The sequence below is a fragment of the Physeter macrocephalus genome, chromosome 9 (assembly GCF_002837175.3).
Source record: "Physeter macrocephalus isolate SW-GA chromosome 9, ASM283717v5, whole genome shotgun sequence".
Classification (NCBI taxonomy): domain Eukaryota; kingdom Metazoa; phylum Chordata; class Mammalia; order Artiodactyla; family Physeteridae; genus Physeter; species Physeter macrocephalus.
In genome coordinates, this window is record NC_041222.1 from 88,351,411 (window position 1) to 88,368,941 (window position 17,531).

The window sequence follows — 17,531 nt, forward strand, 5'->3', positions numbered from 1 at the left end:
GATGATTCATTTGCAAATATTTTCTCCTATTCTGAGGGTCGTCTTTTTGTCTTGTTTATGGATTCCTTTGCTTTGCAAAAGCTTTGAAGTTTCATTAGGTCCCATTTGTTTATTTTTGTTTTTATTTCCATTACTCTAGGAGGTGGATCAAAAAAGATCTTGCTGTGATTTATGTCAAAGAGTGTTCTTCCTATGTTTTCCTCTAAGAGTTTTATAATGTCCGGTCTTACATTTAGGTCTCTAATACATTTTGAGTTTATTTTTGTGTATGGTGTTAGGGAGTGTTTTAATTTCATTCTTTTACATGTGGCTGTCCAGTTTTCCCAGCACCACTTGTTGAAGAGACTGTCTTTTCTCCATTGTATATCCTTGCCTCCTTTCTCATAGATTAGTTGACCTTAGGTGCGTGGGTTTACCTCTGGGATTTCGATCTTGTTCCGTTGATCTATGTTTCTGGTTTTGTGCCAGTACCATATTGTCTTGATTACTGTAGCTTTGTAGTATAGTCTGAAGTTAAGGAGTCTGATTCCTCCAACTTCTGTGAAAAATGCCATTGGTAGTTTGATAGGGATTGCATTGAATCTGTAGCTTGCTTTGAGTAGTATATTCATTTTCACAATATTGATTCTTCCAATCCAAGAACATGGTATATCTCTCCATCTGTTTGTGTCATCTTTAATTTCTTTCATCAGTATCTTATAGTTTTCTGCATACAGGTCTTTTGTCTCCCTAGGAAGATTTATGCCTAGGTATTTTATTATTTTTGTTGCAATGGTAAATGAGAGTGTTTCCTTAATTTCTCTTTCAGATTTTTCATCATTAGTGTATAGGAATGCAAGAGATTTCTGTGCATTGTTCCTGATCTTAGAGGAAATGCTTTCAGTTTTTCACAGTTGAGAAAGATGTTTGCTGTGGGTTTTGTTGTATATGACCTTTATTATGTTGAAGTAGGTTCCCTCTATGCCCACTTTCTGGAGAGTTTTTATCATAAATGGGTGTTGAATTTTTGTCAAAAGCTTTTTCTGCGTCTATTGAGATGATCATATGGTTTTTATTCTTCGATTTGGTTAATATGGTGTATCACATTGATTGATTTGCATATAATGAAGAATCCTTGCATCTGTGGGAGGAATCCCACTTGATTATGGTGTATGATCCTTTTAATGTGTTGTTGGATTCTGTTTGCTAGTATTTTGTTGAGTATTTTTGCATGTATATTTATCAGAGATATTGGTCTGTAATTTTCTTTTTTTGTATTATCTTTGTCTGGATTTGCTACCAGGGTGATTGTGGCCTTATAAAATGAGGTTGGCAGTGTTCCTTCCTCCTCAATTTTTTGGAAGAGTTTGAGAAGGATGGGTGTTAGCTCTTCTCTAAATGTTTGACAGAATTCACCTGTGAAGCCATCTGGTCCTGGACTTTTGTTTGTTGGAAGATTTTTAATCACAGTTTCAATTTCATTGCTTGTGATTGGTCTGTTCATATTTTCTATTTCTTCCTGGTTCAGTCTTGGAAGGTTATACCTTTCTAAGAATTTGTCCATTTCTTCCAGGTTGTCCATTTTATTGGCATCAAGTTGCTGGTAGTAGTCTCTTAGGATGCTTTGTATTTCTGTGGTGTCTCTTGTGACTTCTCCTTTTTCATTTCTAATTTTATTGATTTGAGTCCTCTCCCTCTTTTTCTTAATGAGTCTTGCTAATGGTTTACCAATTTTGTTTATCTTCTCAAAGAACCAGCTTTTAGTTTTATTGATCTTTGCTATCATTTTCTTTGTTTCTATTTCATTTATTTCTGCTCTGATCTTTATGATTTCTTTCCTTCTGCTAACTTTGGGTTTTATTTGTTTTGCTTTCTCTAGTTCCTTTAGATGTAAGGTTAGATTGTTTATTTGAGATTTCTCTTGTGTCTTGAGGTAGGCTTGTATAGCTATAAACTTCCCTCTTAGAACTGCTTTTGCTGCATCCCATAGGTTTTGGATTGTCATGTTTTCATTGTCATTTGTCTGCAGGTATATTTTGATTTCCTCTTTGATTCCTTCAGTGATCTCTTGGTTATTTACTAACATAGTGTTTAGCCCCCATGTGTTTGTGTTTTTTACGTTTTTTCCCCTGTAATTCACCTCTAATCTCATAGGGTTGTGGTCAGGAAAGATGCTTGATATGATTTCAATTTTCTTAAATTTACCAAGGCTTGATTTGTGACCCAAGATGTGATCTACCTTGGAGAATGTTCCATGCGCACTTGAGAAGAAAGTGTAATCTGCTGTTTGTGGATGGCATGTCCTATAAATATCAATTAAATCTATATGGTCTATTGTGACATTTAAAGCTTCTGTTTCCTTATTTATTTTCATTTTGGATGATCTGTTCATTGGTCGAAGTGAGGTGTTAAAGTCCCCCCTATTATTGTGTTACAGTCGATTTCCTCTTTTACAGCTGTTAGCAGTTGCCTTATGTATTGAGGTGCTCCTATGTTGGGTGCATATATATTTATAATTGTTATATCTTCTTCTTGGATTGATCCCTTTATCATTATATAGTGTGCTTCCTTGTCTCTTGTAACATTCCTTATTTTAAAGTCTATTTTACCTGATATGAGTATTGCTAGTCCAGCTTTCTTTTGATTTCCATTTGCATGGAATCTATTTTTCCATCCCCTCACTTTCAGTCTGTATGTGTCCCATTTTTCTTTGTCTTTAATTTTTGCCAATTAGATTACTATCTGTCTTGGTGTGTTTCTCCTTGGATTTATCCTGTATGGGACTCTCTGTGCTTCCTGGACTTGGATGGCTATTTCCTTTCCCATGTTAGGGAAATTTTCAACTATAATCTCTGCAAATATTTTCTCTGGTCCTTTCTCTCTCTTCTTCTTCTTCAGGACCCCTGTAATGCGAATGTTGTTGCATTTAATGTTTTCCCAGAGGTCTCGTAGGCTGTCTTTATTTCTTTTCATTCTTTTTTCTTTATTCTGTTCTGCAGCATTGAATTCCACCATTCTGTCTTCCAGGTCACTTATTCGTTCTTCTGCCTCAGTTAGTCTGCTATTGATTCCTTCTAGTGTATTTTTCATTTCAGTTATTATATTGTTCATCTCTATTTGTCTGTTCTTTAATTCTTCTATGTCTTTGTTAAACATTTCTTGCATATTCTCAATCTTTGCCTCCATTCTTTTACCGAGGTCCTGGATCACCTTCATTATCATTATTCTGAATTCTTTTTCTGGAAGGTTGCCTACCTCCACTTCATTTAGTTGTTTTTCTGGGGTTTTATCTTGTTCCTTCATCTGGTACATAGCTCTCTGCCTTTTCATCTTGTCTATCTTTCTGTGAATGTGGTTTTTGTTCCACAGGCTGCAGGACTGTAATTCTTCTTGCTTCTGGTGGATGAGGCTATCTAAGAGGCTTGTGCAGGTTTCCTGATGGGGGCGACTGGTGGTGAGTAGACAATATATTGATTTTTGTATACTGACCTTGTGTCCAGAAATATAGCTGAACACCCTTGGGGGGTTTTTCCCATTTAAGTAATTTTTATTGAGCATCTATTATTTTTTAGGCATATATTGGGCAAATTGAAACAAAAAGAAATCAAGATGGTTTCATTATATAGAGTTCAAGGCAAAGGAGCATGAGACAAGATAAAGAGAATCACTTCGTATTGATAAAAGGAAAGCTGCATTGTCAAGAAATATCCAGGCATTAAATAATGTAATATTTTAGAAGTTTTAATTATAGACAAAATGATAGAAGCAAACACTTAATGAGAACTTGGAAGTGCTAATCTACTATAACAAGGAGGAATGCATACAGATTGGAACACTCTATCCATGAGAATGCCTGTGCTCCAAGTTACAAAATACAAATGAACAATGGCTTTAACTCTTGCTAATCAATGGGAGGTCCATGGACCAACAGCATGGGCATCACCAGGGAGTCTGTTAGAGATGAACAATCTCAGGGCCCACCCCATACCTAATGAATCAGAATCTACATTTAACAAAATCCCCAGGTGATTCAAATGCACATTACTCATTAATATGCACATATATACTTGATATGTAAAGATTCTGAGTAATAAAAATAATAAGGTAAAATTATATATGCTATATACTCTATTTACAAAGGTTCTTTTTTGAACTTTTATGAAAGACTTACAAAATGTATCACTAGGCTATAAAAAAAATTTCTATTAACTCCAAAGAATAGAAATTGTAAAAGTCATATAGTCTGAGAACTAGATTAAAATTTAACCATACAGATTTGAACAAAAATCAGTCAAACAAACAATAAACAGAAAAAAAAACTCTAGTTAGCTATTGTTTCACAGAAGTAATTACAATTATTAATTCTTCCAATCCAAGAACATGGTATATTTTCCATCTGTTTGGGTCATCATCAATTTCTTTCATCAGTGTCTTATAGTTTTCAGAGTACAGTCTTTTGCCTCCTCAGGTAGATTTTATTCCTAGGTATTTTATTATTTTTGATGTGATGGTAAATGGGATGGTTTCCTTAATTTCTCTTTCTGATAGTTCATTGTTAGTGTATAGAAATGCAACAGATTTCTGCATATTAATTTTATGTCCTGCAACTTTACTGAATTCATTGATGAGTTCTAGTAGTTTTTGGCAGTGCTTTTAGGATTTTCTACATACAGTATTATGTTATTTGCAAACAGTGACAGTTTTACTTCTTCCTTTCCAATTTGGATTCCTTTTATTTTTCTTTCTTCTCTGATTGCTGTGGCTAGGCCTTCCAAAACTATGTTGAATAAAAGCGGTGTGAGTGGGCATCCTTGTCTTGTTCTTTGTCTTAGAGGAAATGCTTTCAGCTTTTGTCTGTTGAGTATGATGTTAATTCTGGGTTTGTCATATATGGCCTTTATTATGTTGAGATATGTTCCCTCTATGCCCACTTTCTGAAGAGTTTTTATCATGAATGAATGTTGAACTTTATCAAAAGCTTTTTCTGCATCTATTGAGATGATCATATGGTTTTACTCTTCAATTTTTTAATGTGGTGTATCACATTGAACACCCTTGTTGATTCTAATCATTTGTCTGTAGATTCCCCTGGATTTTTTTATGTAAACAATTTTATCAACAATAGATAATCTCAACTTTGCTTCCCCTTGGAAATTCTTGCATTTCTTATTTCCCTTTAGTATCTCATGACAAATGTGTAGCTCAAATAAAATATTAGATACAAAGGGTGACAGCAGCCATTTTCAGCTTTTCTTGACTTTAAAGAGACTTATTCTAATGGTTCACCATTGTATGTTTCTTGCTACCTTTTTTTGTAGATGCTTGCTATTCCCAATTTCTATTCCCAGTTTCCTATGAGTTTGTCTCGTGAATGAGTGTAGACTTCTAAACTGTTAAAGTATGAATTATTGTTGTCCTTCGGTATGCAGGGAGGTTGGTTACAGGACACCCTCAGATACCAAACAAGGATGCTCAAGTCTCCTATATAAAATGCTGTAGTATTTGCATATAACCTAAGCACCTCCTCCTGTATACATTAAATCATCGCTAGATTACTTATAATACATAATATAATGTAAATTCTATGTGAATAGTTGTAAATACAATGTGAATGCTATGTAAATAGTTGTCAGCATTGCATCGTATTCAAGTTTGTTTTTTGGAAATTTCTGGAATTTTTTAAAATATTTTCAATCTGTGATTGGTTGAATCTGCAGATGCAGAGCCCAAGGATTCAGAGGGCCAACTGTACACAAATAGATTTTTCAGTGCAGTCTTACATTCCTTAAGTAACTCATAGTTGTCATGACCTATTTATGCTGAACTCTGTTTGCTAATATGTATTCGAATTTTCATGTTCACATTTGTAAGGAAGATGAATCTTTTCCTTTCTCATGCTGTCCTTGTCTGCTTTGATATAAAAAATAAGCTAGCCTCAGAAGATGTGTCAGAGAGCAGTGCCTCCTTTCTAGTCTCTGGAACATTCCATATCATATTGGGATAACTGTTCCTTGACTGTTTGGCAGAATTCTCTTGTAAAACTGTCTGGTCCTGGTATTTTGTGTATAGCATTAAGCAGAGTAGACTTTTAAACTGCTGATTAACATTTCGTTAATGGTTGAAGGTCTGTTCATGTTCTTTTTGTTTTTGAGTTTTGCCATGTTACATTTTTAGAGGTAATTATCCATCTCTATGTTTTTATGGGGCTTTTTAAATTGTTGCTGTTCTTAGTGTACTCTTATTTTTCATTTTTACTCTTTCTACAATTATATGTCTTTTTCACTCCTAGTGTTGCTTAGTTGTGCCTTCTCTTTTCTTTCCATCTATGTTGACTGTTAGTCTATTTTATTTATCATTTCAAAAAACCAGCTATTAGATTTATTGATTCTATTTTATATTTCTTTTCTATTTCATAAATTTTTGCTCTTATTTTTATTACCTCCTTCCTTCTACATTCTTTGACTTTAGTAGGTTTGATTTTTTTCTCTCTTCCTAGGTTTTTTGCTTTTCTCATTATGTTTGAGCATTTTTTTCTCCTCAATTATAAATATCAAACACTATAGATCAAGCAGTGTCTAATCTGTAGTTTCTCTCATTCATTGTGTTGTTCAATCATAATTAACCTCTATTTGAGAGTTCTGTTTTCAGAACTTCTTGGATGTGTCAGCTGAATCAGCCAGGGAAGTTTTTGCAGACATCCTAGTTGACCAATTTGCAGGAAACGATGCCTCTAAAGCCTTCCTTCGATAACTTGATGGCCCCTTCTCCAAGAGATGGTCTTCGAGGTGGCTAGTTCTACAGCTCTTTGACAGCTGTGCTTCTGGAAAGTTGAGACACAGCTCCAAGGCCAGCTTGAAGGGGAGGCAGATGTAAAGGCTCTTGACATGCTGCCATCGTGAAAGTAAAAGTTTCCTGCCTCTGATGGCCCTTTGAAGTAGAGAAGTGTGAGAAGATGCTGAGTTCCACGGACATCCACAGATGTGTCTCTTTGAAATTGTCTTCTAAAATTAAAATTTTCTATTGAACTCTCAAGGGATTAACAAGTTCCCTCTGCTGAGCCATCCTTCCTTACCCCCAACCCCACTGCCTACAGAAGGACTCTGGACACTCCCAAACTTCCCATCCCTCTGACATGATGTCAAACAACAGCATGTGGGTTTTCTGTTGGAGGTTTGGTTTTTGAAACCTTGCTAAGATGAGGAAGTGGAGATTCATCATGAGTTAGTTATAAGATGCAGGAAGATACCAGGGGCAGACCTACACCCCAAGACAAGGATTCAAATTACCATAGGGAGAGCAACGGTCAGCTGAGTGGTGGAGGCCATTGTGATGGGTGTTTTAAAACATTTTAAGCTCCAAAGATAAAGTAGGGCAAGAGATGCTCAGCGATTTTTCAGGTAAAGTTTTTGTAAGTCTAAGGACCTCTTGCAAAAATAAAAATGAATAATAAACACATGAAAAAATTCTGTACTCCCAATAGTAATGAAAGAAATACAAATTAAAAAAACAATAAGATGGAATTTCTCATCTCTTTGATCAGCAAAGAGTAAAATGTGGAAACACTTGAAGCTTTTCAGGGACAGAAAAAAAGCTGGTGGGATGATAAAAATGTTATAAGCTTCTTAGGAAAAACAAAAAGTTCACAAAACCCAATAACTCCCTTTCTAGCACATGCATCCTAAGTAAAAGTCATCCCCTCATGCAGTGGGGGATATTATCATTGCCTGCCTACATCCTGCTCTCTTCTCCTTTGGTCTCATAAAAGGTTACAAACCACCTCTTTGGCCAGAGCCTGGGACCTGGGACTGGCTCAGGCCAAAGGCTGTGAGCGGAAGTGATGAGTTTCACATCCCCACCCACCCACAGCACAGAAGAGCAGTTGGAGCTCTCCTTTCACTCTGTGCTCTCCTGCAGCAAACTCTGGGAGGTGGCTTGCAGTGCTGGTGCTCCTTTCGCCTCCGGGACTGAGTGACTATGTGGAATGGAGCTTCTGGCCACCCTTTGTTTCACTTGAAAGTGAACAAGAAACAAACCTTGACTGTGTTAAGCCACTGAGCTTTTGAGGTTGTTTGTTATCAGCTCAAGCTTACATGGTCCTGACAAATACGCAAAACCTTATGTCAAATGAGATTCTCTGTAGCCTGACATATAATAGTATAATTTTAGCAACAACCTAAATGTCAAAAAAAACATAGAGAACAGACTTATGGTTGCCAAAGGGTAGCGGGGTGGGAAAGGAATGGATTGGGAGTTTGGGATTAGCAGATGCAAATTATTATCTCTAGAATGGGTAAACAACATGGTCCTACTATATAGCACAGGGAACTATATTCAATATCCTGGGATAAATCATTATGGAATAGAATATGAAAAAGAATGTGTATGTACGTATAACTGAGTCACTTTGCTATACAGCAGAAATTAACACAACATTGTAAATCAACTATACTACAATAAAATAAATTTTTTAAAAAATAAATGGCCAAATAAATGATGGCCAGTGGTATAATATAATACTATAATAAATACTTTACAACAAATTAAATTGACATATTGAGGGTCTCTTGGAGCCATGGGAACAGTCTCACATAAAATATTGAGGGGAAAAAGGCAGAATATTAAACTATTCATATAGTTTGATGACAGTTTTGTTTCAAATTCTTGATACAAACACAGAGGAGAAAGTAAAGCACAAAGATCACAATGTTAACAGTGATCACAATAGTGAAATAACACAAAATTAATGATCCAAAACCTAAAGTTGGCCATCGGGGAGTTTGTATGAGGGAGCATGAAGAGTGAGCTGAAAGATGTTATTTCATATAATACAGAAAAGATAAGTAAGGCCTGTTTTGCAAAACCACAAGAGCAGCAAGTGGGAATAAGTAATGACTGGTTATAGGAAGGTTGTTTTATTGAGCAAGTGGACACACTACTTGTGAAATCATTTTATGGGGCATTGTGCCAACTTATCCCTTTCTTTTCTTTTATTTTCACTGGTAATTATCCAAATCTCAGGCTGCAGGCTGGTTGGTCATAGTTGAGGGAGAGAAATAGAGGTGAAGTGACTATTTAAATATACAAGTCGGTGTCAGAAAATACCCTCACAGCTGCTAAATTAAAATCAAGTCTCGAGGTACGGATTACTAGATGTGCCACATAACTGCATGGCCAACTTGGTTTCGTCATCCCCGGAGGTTTGAAAAACATGCCAGAATTTGACTGTTCAGGAACATCGTGTGCTTGGGAAGGGCGTGGGCTTACAGAAACACAGGAACATTCTGATATTATTAGGGCCTGTTCCAGGAATGGCACAGGGGTGACAAAGAGCTGGAGCATCATGTTTTTAGAAATGGCCATCAGGCTGATCAAAGAACACTCTTGGGTCTCAGCAGCAAATTCAGAGTTCCAACCATTCCAACTGTTTCCCTTTCTGGGGACGTCCCCCTGCTTGTGAAGGGACTCTCTCATCTTTGTGGGTTTTCACAGAGATAACCACAGAGGAAGACCATTTCTCAGCACAGTTCGAGCTGGAATGACTCCCACATAGATGCTGATAACCCATTTTGGAGCTTAAAAATGCCATCGTGGGACACTCACAGCTCCTGAATGTCACCAGCTGGGAAATTACTACTGTTCTCTTTCCCTGGCAAGAGTGACAATTGATATATTCACTCTGAATGCAAAGTAATGACAATGATAACAATATTTTACAGGACAACTCCCAGAGCGTATTTGAGAGAGGAGTGAGACGAGGGAATTAAGGGTTTTAGGGGCAGGGAATTCGAGTTGGAATCATTACTAGGCTCAGGATGTAGCCAGTGGATGACTGGGAGCATCTGTCATTCATTATTCACTTGGTAAATTTTTATTTAACACTTACTATATGTCAGGCCTTGTTCCAGCCATTGAGGACAAATATGGACCCTATAGTCATAAAGTTTACCATCTAAACTTTAGATGGAAGATACAGATATTTATAAACAAATACACATAAAAAGAGTGGCAGAAGACTTCTCAGAAAAGCAATCTCTGAGCTGAGCTTCCAACTCAAGCAAAAGCAAACAAAAGTCCAACCAAGGGCATGGGTTTGAGGGAAATCTGTCCCTGGCTTCTAGAGTTGTGGACAGGTTCCTGGGAAACGGGAGATAAATACTAAAATATCCCTGGAATGGGAAACACTTCAGGCCTTTACCTCAGAACCTCAAAAGGTCTTGAACCAAGTCTTGGAGGAAGCTTAGCTTTGCCTTGAAGGTTTCAAGGAATTCTTCCAAGAGCAATTCAGTGCCTGGTTCAATCAAGTCTGTTAGTTGGGTCCTTCAAGACAAAGTTCAAAGTGCTAAAAATTTCTTGGGAGTAACACCTGTGAGATAAAGGGGAGGAGAAGCAGGAGGGGACAGAAAATGGAAGCCTTCACACCATGACGCAGGCCCGACACCTCTGAGAGGAGAGGGAGAAGGAAGAAAGATTGGTGAGAGTGAGCTTCAGGCTGTGGTGCAGCCTGGAGAGGGTCTTAGCCAGCCCAACAGGGAGCTGCGCACAAGAGAGATGTAGAGAAGTTCCACACTGGGCAGAAATGCCGAGACTCTACTGCCCTGTTGTCTTCAGGCATTGGTTTGGGGCTGCCTGAGGCGAACACGGCCTCAGATTAAACACTTCCGTGAATCCCAAGGTCATTGCAGGTGAAGGCTATCAGCTGACTGTGCTCCTTACAGCTGAACTTCAGAGGTTTTCTTGAAGGGAGAAGCAGTACCACTCCGTGGCTGCCACCCAAGACCACATGGCTTGTTAGCATGGTAGATGTTAGAATAGGCCGTCACTTGCAGAACTGGGGACAGGAGTTGATTCAGAAAAAACTTTTTAAATAAGAATTTAGTCTCTGGTCCTTCAGGAGACAATTCTCCACGGGTCTTCGGCAACTCTGCATGAGTCAGGAAGGAGGTGCTGACTCCCCTTTGTTCTGGACTATCTTCGTGAAGATTTGTGGAATAAAGAAAAAGTGACTTCCTCTGGAACAAACAGCTGGCATGTTGACTGTTCAGGATGATAAAGATGAATTCTCTCTGCAGCATCAGAGGCAGGCCTGGGTCCAGAAAATTCAGGTTCCCTAAGTTTGGGCTGCCTCTTCTGTAATGCAACCCACTGCGTGTGAAGAGGTCACCAGAGTCTCGGAATCAGGGGAAATGGGAATTCCTGTAGGACTCAGGGCTCAGGGAACCAACACAAAAATGCTGATCTTCTGGCTGCCGTGATTGCTCTAAGTAACAAACTGTTCTTTGTCTCTAACCCAGGAGTCTCTTGTCTTCTGCCAAGAATACAGGAAACTGTTGCTGGCTAACTTGTTAGCTTGTAAGAAGGGGAAAGCTCAGACCCTTCACAGTTCTTGGAAGGGCAGACTTACTGGAAGAGAAAACATCATGTATAGATACGAACGTCCAAGACAGAGACGGCTCAATTGGCTTGTCAGAAAGATAACCAGGAGATAAAGGGTGTGAGGAGAACTTCTGTCCCTAGGAGGCCAAAAAGGGGAAGCGGCCTGCAGTATCTTCCTCCACCGCCTGGGCTGTTTCACAGGCCCTGTTTCCGAGGTTAGACTGAGGGAAATAAGAGGCTTTGGAAAGTAATGGCTACCTTGGTGACCTAACTATAAATAACCAATATTTGTTTTAAATAATAACAGTGAAAGGCTGTCACAAGATCTCATTTCTGGAGTTATTTATAGGCTTCATAAGGCAACCTAATGAGACAGATCACATTTTAATTCTGCAAAGCTTTGAGTCATAAGATAGTCTATCATAAAGGTCAACATTTCCCTGGAGGAAATCTGCCACCTCAGGAACCATGCAGGGAGTACAGGTGGTACTTAATACACCCTCCTGGTACTTTAACGCAGAGTCCATTTCCCAGACGTCAGAGGGGAGTGAACCAGAGAAGGCAGCTTTCCACCAGCCCTAAACCTCGTCAGCCCTGAACTCCTGGCCTGGCCCCAAGCACTCCAGAAAAGTTCATTTTCACCTCTTAAGCTTCAGCATCATTAGCTCTCAGTGATCTCTGCTGACACAGAGCAGGGATGGGCTGATGCTTCAGCCCCATGGTCGCTCCTATACCACTTCTGCTTGGCTGTGAAGTGAATTTTCACACTTGGCTTTTAAGCACTGGTGTGCCAAGCATTCCATCATGGAGCTCCAACTCGGGAGGTGCCAATTCGGGTCTCCTTTTCCCAGACACATGTCAATTCTTGCATTTCCTCCCTGCTTTGCAGTGGACAGCTCTTCTGAGTGAGTGCCCAGCTGCCCAAACTGCATTTCCCTCAATTCTATCCAACTCACATTTCTGTTCCCTAAAATGAACCTGGAGAGGGGGTGAAGTCGGGTTTAAAGGGTCTCTTCTCCTAGGTGTGTGGAGGAAAGGATGACCTCAAAGGAGGACTAAATTACCAGTGGATGGGAATCTTAGTAATGTACACTGGGCCACAAAAATCAGAAAAGCAAGTAACAACAGTATTTGCCTAAAATTTAATAGTTTATAATGTTTTTCCATAGACATTTTAAATTAATACCGCATATTTTACTTAATTTATTTTAATTAATTATTTTTAGATAATTGTGGATTCACATGCAGTTACTCTTACCCAGTTTCTCCAATGGTATCATCTTGCAAAACTATAATATACCACAGTCCACCAATCATATTCAGATTCCCCCAGTTTTATATGTACTGATTTGTGTGTGTATATTTAGTTCTATACAGTTTTATCACCTGTGCACATTGGCATAACCACCACCATAGTCAAGATACTGAATCATTTCCATTTCCCCAAGGAGTCCCTCCTGTTGCCCTTTGATAACCACATCCACCACTCCCCTCCTAACAACTAATTTAATAACAATTCATTTTTAAAACAAAATACATTGGTAGGAATATAAAATGGTACAGCCACTCTGAAAAATAGGCCATTTCTTGTAAAACTAAATAGGCAACTCCCATACAACCCAGAAATTGTGTACATGAGCATTTATCCCAGAGCTACGAAAACTTATGTTCACACAAAAACTTGTACTATGAATGTTCACAGAAGCTTTATTTGTAACAGTCAAAATCTGGAAACAACCCAGATAACCTTCAATGGGTGAATGGTTCAACAAACCATTGTCCATCCACACCATGGAATACTATGCAGCCATCAAAAAGATGATTTATTTGTACATAAAACAACTTGGATGAATGTCCAGGGAATTATTCTGAGTGAAAAAAGTCCATCCCTAAAACGTATATACTTTATGATTCCACTTTTATAACACTCTTGAAATGATAATTTTAGAAATAGACACAGATTGCTTTGACCTGCTCCTCATCACAGCCTTGGGAGAAGGGTTATGCGTTGCCGTTACATTAATGGACAGGTGGTCCCAAAACGAAGTCTGGGGTCCACAATGGCATCTGATTTGCCTCCTTAGCCTGTTTCCTTCCTAACACTCAAAAAATACTTAGTTAATATCTATCTAGTCTGGTTAAGACATGAAAAGGCGTAAAAGAAAAATAAGATCCAACTGTGGCACTTTGTATGATGTGATTCGCCTGGATTAAACATGATCACACCTGAATTATTTCCCAGAACCCCCTTCCATGTCACAGAGTTGGCCAAAAGAGGGATTTGGCGAGGCAGAAGCGGCTGTTGCTTCCTGAAGGTTGTCGTGGCTTTCCAGGGTGTCAGGCATGCTCCCCCAACTCCACATCCAGGTCTCTTCCTGACCCCCCCAGCCTGCACGGTACGCTTGATGTGGCGGCATGTGGCAGACTTCCTCACCAGCTGTGCAGATGCCCTGCCCTCCTGACACCTCTGCTCGTACACAGCCTCAGGAGCCTGGACAGAGATTATTCTCAGATCCCCCAATACACCTTCTACCCTTCCTACCCCTAAAAGGACTCCTCCTCTCCATATCACTCATCTTGGCACTGCCCTCCCTAGGGAACCCAACTCTGACAGTCAGCTGACCACTCAGGACAGGCTATGGCCATGACAGAGCCCAGGACAGGGGTACTTCTGAGGAGTGGGGCCAGGAATTCCAGGAGTCATCGAGATAGGCATTCCACAGGAGAGAGGATGTGCTCAGATTAGAAACGAGAAGGGAGTCCACTGCACTCAGACCCCCCACCAAGACACACACTGCATAATTTGCCCATGAACTTGGGCCCCTCGCCAGGTAGAATTTTTTGAGGAAACGGAAAATGGGGCTCTAAGGCCAGTCAGCATGTAATACAGACCATCTCATTAGCATGCTGTGATGTCAGTAACCACTAAGAGGCAAAAGACACACCAGGAGTTATGGAAGGATAGTCATGCCTTGGGATCCATGGGGGATTGGTTCTAGGACCCCCGCAGATACCAAAATCTGGGATATTCAAGTCCCAGTTGGCCTTCCAACTGGGTTGGAAGGTAGGTTCCAATAGATGGCTGAGTGTATGTTTCAGAAGAGGGCCCACATGTGCTGTAATTGTGAACCTGTGAAGTCTGGCCAGAGCTGGGCCAGGGAGCTGCACCCCACAGGAACTATGTAAAGGGGGTCTTTTTGGAGGAGAGAAGGCAGCCAGTTTAGGAGCCAAGATGTGCTGACAAAGTGGTACCTCTTGCTGCAGCTCTGCTGCCCATGTGCCACAGCTAACATGACTCCTGGCTTTCCAGGTTTGGCCCTTTGCTTCTGGGCTAACCACCTGGCCCCTACAGAAATGCTAGAAGGATCAAAGTGGCCCCAGCCCGGAGAAAGACAGACCTAGGAACAGAGCAAGTGCCTTTTGTGCAATTAAAAATCCAGTTGATGGGACAGTCAATAAAACAGTTAAAGAGATTATGTGAAAAGCCCACGCACGCCTTGGTCACAGGGCTGTGTGCTCACTCCACGTGGGGCAGGAGACTCAGGAAGCCTGTGCCATTAACTCTCACGTGGGCCTCCTCTGCTCGTTCGTATCCAGGGGCTGGAGGCTTCGAGAGAAAAGACAGCACCAGCATTGCCAGTCAAGGCAGGCCCTTGCTGCTGTTTTGAATGACGCTGGAACCACGGGAGGGCATTTTGCTTGCCGTGTCCTGGCCGTGACAAAAGCCACCCGTGGCACAGCGAGTGGTCATCCCAGGGGTGGAGCTAGGTGCTCTAACACCAGGAGGCCGTGGTGGGGCCGAAGCCACAGCAGGAACCTGCGGCAGGACCTGGCGTAGGAGGGGCTGATGGGCTTGAGCTGGGCGGTGGCACCTCTGGTAACTGGTTGCCCGTCACGTGGAACCTCTGGTGCCCGCCTGGCCGAGCAGCGCCAAGGATTGGCAACCGTGCAAGTGAAGCACCTGCACACAGTAGGCTGACAAGGTGAACAATTGCCGTCAGGAGTCTCAGCAGGGCCGGTGCTGGATGGCGGAGTCCGCTAATCAGAACATCCTGCTAGCTGAAGAAACAAGGTTCAATGTGGAAGTAGCTGCCCCCTCCAGGATGCCCTGGGGACATGGAGAGACCAAGCAGTCCTGATGGAGGAAGGCACCCAGGCATCTTGAGCCTTAGGGCGGGCGTTTTCTTGGCATGGGGTATTGGTTAGCAAAGTGTCTCGTCAGGTCCTATTGTGGACAGACAGGGTGGCTCTTCAGACCTCCTGAGAAGCCCTCAGAAGGTCTTCCAAAATTGTCTGAAGGAGGTGGCCTATTTCCACTGGCTCCTGTCACTCTGCTTTACAGTCCCCAGGGCTCTTTCAGCTGTGCTTGTGGACAGGCCACCTCCAGACCACTGCCCACTCCAGCTGCCCCAAAACTCTGGGCCCTCCTGGAGCTCCTCCAGGGGACTTGCCTGTCACCCCTCTCTCTATCACACTGTTCTACCACCCCAGTGCATCTGTCCACATCCTCAGCTTGTGTTCTGGGGCTTCTCCAAGCAGAGTAGAAGCTCCCAGGAGTCCTGCCTCTTAGACTTCCTTTTATTTCCCCAGGAGTTGTATAGCCTCCACCCATCCTGGGTGCTGGCTAAGTATTTTCTGTTCTTGCCTGCCAGTAAGTGAGAATCCAGGGCATTGCCATTTTAACATAATGATCACTTAAACTCTGAGTTCTTCTGTCAGTTTAACTTGTGTATTAGTCAGGGTTCTCCTGGGAAACAGAACCAATAGGAGGTGTGTAGAAAGAGAGAGGAAGAGATTCATTATAAGGAATTGGCTCACAAGGTTATGGAGGCTGGCACGTCCCAAGGTCTGTGAATAAGCCATCAAGCTGGAGACCCAGGAGAGCCGATGGTGTAGTTCCAGTCTGAAGGCAGAGAAAAGCTGATGTCCCAGTTCAAAGACTGTCAGGCAGGAAGAATTCTCTTTCTCTCTTTTTTTATTTTTTGGCCGTGCCACACGGCTTTCAGGGTCTTAGTTCCCCAACCAGGGGTCAAACCTGGGGCCGAGGCAGTGGAAGCCCTGAGTCCGAACCACTGGACTGCCAGGGAATTCCCAAGAATGTTCTCTCGTTCTTAGGATGGTCTGCCTTTTTATTCCATTCATGCCTTCTGCTAATTAGAGGAGGCCACCACGTTGGGGAGGGCGCTTTACTCATTCCAGAAATCTAAATGTTAATCTCATTCAAAAACACCCCGACAGACACACCCAGACTTATGATTGACCAAATATCTGGACACCCGGAGCCCTGTCAGGTTGACACATGAAACTAACCATCATAACCTGTATTTCAATGTAATTAATTTCCTTGGTAATCTCATGGTCTGGTTTTCTACTGCTGGGTAACAACACCCCTCTCCCCAGAATAAATAAAAACTAAACAACCTTCGAGGCCTAAAACAACTCTTTTCTTTTGCTGACAGTTCTGTGGGTCGGGAGATTGAGGGAGGCTCAGCTGGGCCATCGAGTCTGACCCACATGGTGTGGGCAGGGCTGGGGGAGGTCCGGGTCCCCTCACAGATGCTTCTTCGCTCAGCCTCTTCCCCCTCGGTGCTCCTTGGCCTTTCACAGCACCATGATCTCTGGTCTGTCGAACTTCCTGCACAAGCTGTCTTCCAAGCATAAGAAGATGAAGGTTCAGGATGGCATCACTTCCACCGTATTCTATTGGACCAAGTATTGTCAGTGCCGCCCAGATCTGGGGGGGTGAAGAAACAGACCCCTCAGCTTGAGGGGGAGTGATAGGTGACTGAAGAAGAGCATGCGGCCTGGGGGACATTGTCCAGCCCCCTTTGGAAAGTCCAGTCTGCCCATCAGACGGACTTCATTTATTAAGAGCATCACTCTGACCAGGCATCTGGGGGCTGCCCTAAGCTACCAAAGGGGCACGTGGCACCAGCTAAGACTGATGTACCAAGACACTGGCTTATTCTGTCAGGGGAAGAGAGGGAAAGGGAATCGTTTCAACTGTGTATTGGCCGAACTTTACACCATTCGAACAGGCAGCCTGGCAGATCTACAAATATGCTTGCTTTCCTAAATTCATCACAAGGTTTAAAAACTCTCAGTCAGGGCTTCCCTGGTGGCGCAGTGGTTGAGAGTCCGCCTGCCGATGCAGGGGACGCGGGTTCGTGCCCCGGTCC